The 8,948-nt window shown below is 35.1% G+C and overlaps 1 long non-coding RNA gene across 1 annotated transcript in view; it reads right to left on the bottom strand.

The window, feature by feature from the left end:
• LOC126753576 (uncharacterized) overlaps window positions 1–8,948 on the bottom strand; it is a 95,060-nt gene that overhangs the window by 26,575 nt on the left and 59,537 nt on the right. The gene's annotated exons all lie outside the window — the stretch shown is intronic.

Genomic DNA, 8,948 nt, shown 5'->3' on the forward strand with positions numbered 1-8,948 from the left:
GCCGCCTCGGTCGTGCGATTTGACGCCGTTAAACTATTTCCTGTGAGGCTACGTCAAGTCTATGGTCTATGCCAACAAATCGGCGACTATTGACGAACATCGTACGAACGTGAATTTGCAGCAGTATTGGCCGATTTATGCTTGAAAACCGTCAAAAATTTTGTTCAGCGTCAGGACTTCTGCAAGCGTGCCCATGCAAAGGAAATCGAGTTCCATACATAATACCACCGAATATACTTTCACAGGAATAAAGAATTTCATTGATATTTTTTGTAGCGCTCTTATTGAAAACCCCGCTATAAACGTACATACAATACATACATATGTACTTATGTATATTGAAAATAAGTAGTTTGGTGTTTCAATATAAAAGTGAAATAACAACAAAGAAAAAAAAATACAATACTTGATCATAAAGCAATATAACAAACAGTGCATGTAATATGAACAAATAATAGTAATAATAAGAATGCATGCATAATAAATAATAACATTACAAAACAACAAAGACACAAGTTGGGGAAATCGATTATAAAAGCAACAGCAACAAAGAATATAAACTTGAGGCGTCATACAAATGCACCTAAAACTGTACTTAAACTTACTTATAGTATGTATGCAAATAAGTTTGCGAACAATGACTAAATATTTTGAGTAGCTTACAACAACACAAATCATTTATGAAATGCAAAATATTAGCAAAAAACGTGAAAAGAAAGAAAAAATGTTAGCACTGGCTGTACCGAAGCCCTGCATGACGATAATTTCTGTCATATTTCGTGAAGAAATTAGAACAGTTGGAATGGCAGCTATATGATATGGTTATTGTATATCGGCGATCCCGACAACTAAGCAGCTTCTTGGAAAGAAAAAGCCATATGCAAAATTTCAAAGCGATATCTCAAAAGTTTAAGGTCTAGTTCGCTGTTCGTTGATTAGCTTGATAAGTTGCGGTTAGTGTGGTCCTAACGGTGTATTTATAAAGATAGAAGTGAGTATGAGTAATTGTAAATATCGCAAATTAGTTTATTACTAATTTTATAACAGATTATGTAATATAGGGCGTGGTCAAACCTTTGGTTGCTTTATTTTCTTTATCAACACGCGACAAAAATCTTTTAGCTGACAATTTTGACATTGTGGAAATTATGAACCGTATTTTCTTTGTTTTTTACAGCATAAAATGTTATCTAACTAGGATGGTTTTATGTTGAAGAAGAATATAAAACCGTTACAGTAGTTTGTTTGGAACCCAAGTTCGGATTTAGGCTTCAGAGTACCGTGTATTTCCGTTGCCATTGCGTTATGTTTTCATTATATGATTGTGTCGGTCATAACATATCAACTCGGAAAGTTAGGTATTTGAAAAGAGAATTTCAGCTCTACTAAGCACCACTGGTATCCTTGTTTTGCAGTAGCTTCCTGCTGTTTATTAGCAACAAATTCGACATTTTAAGAAAAAGGCTAAAGGTTTTGCCTTGAATAAACTAAACATAAACTAATTTTACCAATAGACTAATAATATTTTGACATAACATCTAATCAAATTTGACTCGGACTGGTCCATTTAGACTGAGAGCGCAAATCGAATCGTTAAAACAGTTTTTCTAGTATGGTACAAACTTTTTTGTTCGAGTGTAGATTGATCTCTGTATGTCCATTTGGGTGCAGCTGTTTGTTTACTATGCGTGAGGTTTGTCTGGAGATTTACTAAGGAAAAAACTTCAACAACGGGTTTGTTTGAAATTTGTTTCCTTCCAATGGAAACACGGCTGAGAAATCGTTAAAAATATTGCAGAAGTGTTTTGGAGAGACAACTTTATCACGAATACATGTATTTGAGTGACACTAATCATTCAGTGAAGCTCCTGCAGTCATCGAAAACTTGCGTCATGCGGATCGTCCATCTACTTCTGTTAACGAAAAACATATCGGAAAAGTTGGAGAAACAGTTCTTGGAAATCGTTGTACTGGCAACAGAGAGATAGCAGAGAATCGCAACGCATCTTACGGATTGACGTCGAATAAAGGTCACAAAAAAGTTTGAGAATGCGGCTGAGGACGCCTCATTACTGGTGGTGAGACGTGAGATTGTGAATATGACGTTGAAACTGACACATAATCTAGCGAGGAGTGGTCCAAAATCGGCGCAAACCGAAAAATCAAAATTAGCTGAATGCTTTGAAGACCGAGGTTTAAAAAATGTGTATAGAAAACTGGATTAGTCGTGAAATTTAAATCATGGTAACTTGCTAATTATTGACGATTATTTAGATAATATCATGGTGGTTGATGTTTCTGATATGACAACGCGACTGATGAAAATATGAAGAAAAGTGTGAAACAAAGGTGTTAAGGTTCAACCATTATTATTCATGTTACAATCGAAGTTTTTAAAAATTGTTTTTCAGAAACGAATTAATATGAAAACTCGATATTTATTATACAATGCTTAATCGTTTTCCTAATTCTAGTAAACACTTGCCTAACAATTACTGCCGTAAAGGCAAATCGCAACGTCAGCGGGAAAGGTTTTATAATTTTTTTTGGTAATTAGCTTAGAAAAAGCACGTAATAAATTAATTAACTATAATAAAGTTATTGCAGTGTGGGCATAGATAAGCAAGTGTCAGAAAAATTCTTCCACTATTTTTGCTTTTATATGAATGCATGGTTACTAAGCGCCGGCATATACATACAGTTATGAAATTCCCATAAAATTTATATTTAAATTACGTACATTAGGCTGGAACTGTCACCATTAAAAAAAGTTTTGGAAATTGGCCCCTCTTTAGATATGAAATGAAAAACTAGTTCCGGAAAAAAACCCTTCTTTGGATAGCATACACAAATTTAGTTTCGGAAAAAAGCTAAGACACCTTCTCTTCGGTTATTTTTGTGTTTCTGTTGGAAATCATCAAGAATGATTTTGATTTCAAATAATTTTAATAAAATTTGGGTTGAAAATCAAAGTTTGCTTTCGATGCTTCAACTCTCAGTATCATCTTCTCTCTATGTAGTTTCTGGAAACATTAATCACACATCTCATTCAGAGAGCGACGAGCCTAAACGTTTTATAGAGGCAAGTTTTCATTATTTTGTCATCAAGAAAAATTAACGCTACGTAAAGGGAAAGTCGTTTCGACTTAATTAAATTAAGCTTTTCAAAAGAATATGTTTACGGAGCCAGGCAAAGCGGTGGCTGGAACCGTTCGGAGACTGAGTAGTTAATTGATCCCAATTAAAAGGTGTCCTATACCTATCTGTAGGCCGTTTCGACAATTGTTTTATGGTCGGATTGTTAGAAAATTTTAGAAAACTCCTCTTGATATTCCCAGCCAGTGTCTTCATTGTAATAAAAATTTTATTTATAAGCTCAAAGTGTCAAAAAATGGCACGCTTTCCGCAATTAAAAGCTGATGAATTCATCTGAGTTAATGTCCAATCAGCTTCCTTAAGTTTGCTTCTTACTAATTCGTTTTGTGATAGTTTGATTTGCATTAAAAGGTCCCAAATAACTACTCCTAAATGAACAAACTCTCGATGTGAGAATATCCATTAAGGCTCACATTGTTTTAAGAATGTTCTTTGGAAAAAATTAATTCTGTTGTAACTTGTTGAAGAAACTCGCTCCTTAAGACCCTCATATTTGCTTATCACAACTGTCGTTGCACCAATTGTTTCTTTCTTTGTTTTATCGTCGCGTCATTGCAATCATCGTTGTTCCAATTCTGTGACATTCACAAGCAGCCATTACGATATCGCAGCAAATTCTTACAAATATACATAGTATATATGTACATATATAATATTATATATTCTCATATATATTATGTACACTTGCACAAGTATGTTCGACAAAAAATCAAGTGCATTCGGTGTCGTTCACTGATAAGCGTTTGAGAGCTCAGCTTTGCTGATTAGAAACAATGCATTGAATTTCCTTCGATAGCGACAAATTTCATCAAGTGTTCATATGTGCTATGTATGTATGTGTATATATAGTAACATATGTATATGTATGTATATCAGTAATGGCATACGCCGTGTTTATTCCGAAAGTGTCCAATATAGCAGATCTATTTTCGTGTTGTCGGGTATTCACTTATAAAAGAATAATCTCTTTCTAATTTCCACGTGAATGCCCTTGTATAATTTAAAATAATTAATGAACTTTACACAGAAATGGTCTTTACGTGTTTACCATTTTGATAATAATTATTTTTGAAATTTGTTAACAAATTAAAAAGTTGCATCTTTACATATTCTCAATGGATTATTTCCTATGGTTTCCTCATGCAACAGATACATATGTACGTAAACAGTAAGTTCTGCCAAAGCATCGAAAATGGCGAAACGAACAAATAATTGACAAATAAAATAGATATAGTTTGAAAACCGTTAAACTACTTTTACCAGGGATCGAGAGTAGAATTTTGGGGGGGGGCCCATATATAATTTTGTACTTGCAACTCAAAGTCTTTTTCTTCGCGGAGTGTCATTTATGATGGAAATAATGTATAACTTTTAACTTTTGGATTCTGTGGATCCGCGCCTGACTTGAATGAGCTATCCATTTATTCGTTTTTGTTTTTAGATAGATAAGTTAATTTTGTTGTTGCTTTAACTTACATTGTGACCATAGAGCAGAGCTCAAACATAATGAACATGAAAATAACCAATCGAAGGCGGTTAGTTTAAGTCGGGTTGGGTCTAAGTAACCGAAAGAAACTTTATTTTTTTTATTCAAGGACCATTAAAAGAAAATTAACTGAACAGCATTCTTAGAAATTAGTTTGAGATATTTTGGCATGTGGATCGAGGGCCAACTCGAAGTAAGTAATCCAAATTATATTATGTAGTCGATATTACTAAAATTTGGTATGTGAATGACAGAAAATAACCTATGATTTTTATGATATCTACCCAAGATTATACCGTTTGATTCAAATTTTCTTTTTAAGGAATATTCTGCTCCTTCAAGGATTATTTGAAGCAATGGACTCAAGAGGAACACCTCAGTTTCCTCTTTGGGGTATAGGTGATGGTGGACAGACCGAAAAATTCCCATTGCGAGGCAAAAGAGAACATTGTATTATTGTAGGGGTTATCAAAGGGGACCTACCCTTAAGATCCCACTTCAGAAAATGTGAAAAGTGAATTTGATGGAATGCAGAGCATGTGCTGGAGGATGATGAGACGCTGGATTATTATCTATGCGAATGTCTCTCCTTCAACTGGCACACTCGAGGGCAGCTAGAATCCTAATTCCCCTAAGCTACCGCAGACCATTCAACTACTTCATGGGCTATGTAAAGCAATGGACTATAGAGAAACACCTCAGGTCTTGGAACACTAGCAACCCGGGGCATATCACAAAGTTACTTTTGAATATTGTTGATGGTGTACAGATCAAAAGTTTCTACTTCTTGGAAGAGAGAACTTAGTATGTATTATAATATTGTTGGGGTCGTAACAGAGCTCCTACCCTTAAGATCCTACCCTCAATAAATGGATTCGGCAGAATGCAGAGCAAGTGAGGAGGATGGTAAGACATTTGTTCTTTACCATGTCCAGCCTTCAGCTGGACGAGAAGGGATATATTCCACGACTCCTATTTAATTTAAAAAACAGCTTTCTTACCAGATCCACTTGTTTGCTGGAAAAAGCCTGATTTGGTTACCACTCGGGAGCAAAATGGTTATATTATGGGCTAAGTGAGGCCGCCTCCACTTTTCAACCAACCAATCAAAGAAGAATTAAGAATAAAGAAATATATAAAGAGAAGTGTTTTGTTATCCTGGAGTAGAAGCTGGACTAGAAAAAGGAGGTAGAATAGACAAACAATTTGATCTTTATATCTACCATATATACACAACAAATGAATGAAAATATTTATAAAACATTTTCGTAACACACTTCGTAAAATCATAGTTTCATAAATGGTTTTTACAATTTTTGAAAGAATTGTTGTTGGATTACATATACAAATGAGTTTACGCAATTGCACTATCAGAACAATTATCTGGAATGGATAATGCATTGTGTTCGTTCAATACTTATATAATGCGTAGTGATCTCTAAAGGAATAATTTTTGAAATGGACATTTAGGTGACTCATAACTTGTCATAACACATCGTAAAATCATAGTCATGAATTTTTACACTTCTTTAAAAAAATTGTTGTTGGATTACATATACAAATGAGTTTACGCAATTACAATACTCAACGCTAAGTGTTGTTGTATAAATTCAAATAAATAGACAAGATTTCGTACAAAATATCTTTTAATAAAAAACTACCTTCTTATCCGTTTAGTTTTCTCAAGATTGGATAAGGGCAATTTGAGTGTGAGAAATTGTCAGATGAACAGTCAGGTATTAAACTTTCACTGTTGAATGTCCTTACTTCCAAATGACGGACAATTTGTCCATATTAAAGCCAACAACAATAGATCATCAAAAATAGCCTTGAAACTCAAGGTAGATCAATAACCCGAACACAAACAAGTTAGGAGGAGCTAAGTACGGGTATAACCGAACATTTCATATTCTTGCAACTTGCAAAGATAAAAGCTAGATCCTTATATACATTCAGGTACATACACACAATCTGCGCCAACTACAGTGGGATAAGCCTCCTCAACATCGCATATAAGATTCTATCGAGCGTATTCTGTAAGAGATTAAAGCCCACCTTGAATTTTATCAGTGTGGCTTTAAGCCTGGAAAATCAAAAGTTGACCAGATATTCACAATGCGCTAAATCTTGGAAAAGACCAACGAAAAGAAGATCGGCACACACCACCTTTTCACCTCTTCGTCGATTTCAAAGCTGCCTTTGACAGCACGAAAAGGAGCTGCCTTTATGTCGCGATATCTGAATTTAGTATCCGCAAAACTAATACGGCTGTGTAAACTGACGTTGAGCAAGACGAAAAGCTCCGACAGGATCGGTAAGGACCTCTCCATTTCGTTTTATACCAAACGTGGTTTCAAAGAAGGCGACTCCCTTTCGTGCAACATCTACAATCAACTCTTGGAGAAAATAATTTGAGCTGCAAAACCTAATAGAGAAGATACCATCTTCTGTAAGAGTGCACAGCTGTTGGCGTACGCCGATGATATTAATATTATTGGTCTCAATAACCGCGCCGTTATTTCTGCTGCCTCCAGAATGGATAAGGCAGTGAAGCAAATGGGTCATTTAGTGAAAGAGAGCAAGACCGAATATCTCCTGCCATCAACGCAGAATAACCAACAGCTGCTACTTCGGACTCACTGGACAATTGAGAAGTAAAGTCCGCTCTCGACGAACAAAAACCAAACTCTATAAGTCAATCATTATTCCCGTTCTGCTATATGGTTCAGAGGCATGGACGATGACAACATCTGATGAGTCGACGTGAGGAATGTTCTGCGGAAGATTTATGGTCCTTTGCGTATTGGCAACGGCGAATACTGCCGTCAATAGAACGATAAGCTGTATGAGATATACGACGCCATTGACATAGTTCAGCGAATTAAAAGACAATGGCTACACTGACTAGGTCATGTCGTCCGAATGGACGAAAACACTCCAGCTCTGAAAGTATTCGACGCAGTACCCACCGATGGAAGCAGAGGAAGAGGAAGACCTCCATTCCGTTAGAAGGACCAAGTGTTGCAAGAGTATAAAAATATTTTTTCCCGATTTCGTAAAGTAAGCTGTATAACTGTATACTGTACAAAGTATAGTACATTTCTTTAATATCGTTTGTGCCATTGAAGGGTTACACAAGAAGAAGTTATTGAATTATAATAAATCATTTTGAGCTTAAGTGTTATAATAGCAATTTATTGCAAAGTATCTTATCTTATATATCATAAAAAACGATTAAAGATAATCCCAGTAAACGATAAGGTTATCAATAGCTTCTATTTTTGGATTGTTAAATGCAATTTTTGTTGTCCCAGGCAATTAACTTATTAGCCCAATAAATATAAGAAAGCTTGATTACAAGGTGTGGTGATTGAAGAGCGGGACTAACGCTATCGGACTCAACTTCATTCCATAAACGTTGTTTCATGTTAGATTTATACACATTGGGTAGTCGAATAAGTCGAACTACAAGTATATACCTCGAAGATCACAAGTGATATTCAGGCAGCCCGGTAGGCCTAGGACAATGACACTACATATTACTAGTATTGATATTTTTGATACATATTCGGACTTTAATACATAGGCTTCTGTATATATTTTGTTGGTCGCTGCTGAAACGGTGCTGAATGTAAATGCCTGGATATGGGTAAATTAGGAGTAACCGGAAATGGCGTCGTAATGCCTGAGTTTAAGATGATTTTTCCAAAAAAATTCAAGATTTTTTGTCAGTAGTGTATGTTTGTAACAATAAACAATTCTAATAAAATATTTAATTTTTTATATGAGTAAAAATTTTTGAAAAATGCAGTTTTTTATTCAAAAACACCTATGTAACCCCTTAAATGAGTTTCCACAAGGGTTTTAAGAGGTAAGAAATAAAGATTTCCTATTTTCAACGCAACTGAATTGAAAAGTATTCTTTATAAGGTCCTTAAACCATTTTACAGTTCTTTCGGATTAGAACAATCTCTAATAGAATTCTGCGTTGGAGTTTGGGAATTACTTTAAAAGACTATAAGTGAAATGCTTTTCGGTCGACGCCTAATGCAAAAGTGTCTAGCCGTATTTTTATTACTTAATTGCCCCTTATTTATTCTTAACTGACTGCAGAAGCTTCAATACTGTAACTCAATAACCACACCACGTATACTTGGATCGTTTTAAGTGAGAAGTAATCGGATTTTGTAACGCTTCAAAAGCAGGTGTTTGTACCAATACTGAGCTTTAAAACGAGCTTTGATCAAAAAATAAGCTTAAGGCTTTGCGAAAGTGAGTGCGTGCATGCTAAGCAATGTCAAGAAAG

This window comes from Bactrocera neohumeralis, chromosome 3 (genome assembly GCF_024586455.1).
Source record: "Bactrocera neohumeralis isolate Rockhampton chromosome 3, APGP_CSIRO_Bneo_wtdbg2-racon-allhic-juicebox.fasta_v2, whole genome shotgun sequence".
Lineage (NCBI taxonomy): Eukaryota > Metazoa > Arthropoda > Insecta > Diptera > Tephritidae > Bactrocera > Bactrocera neohumeralis.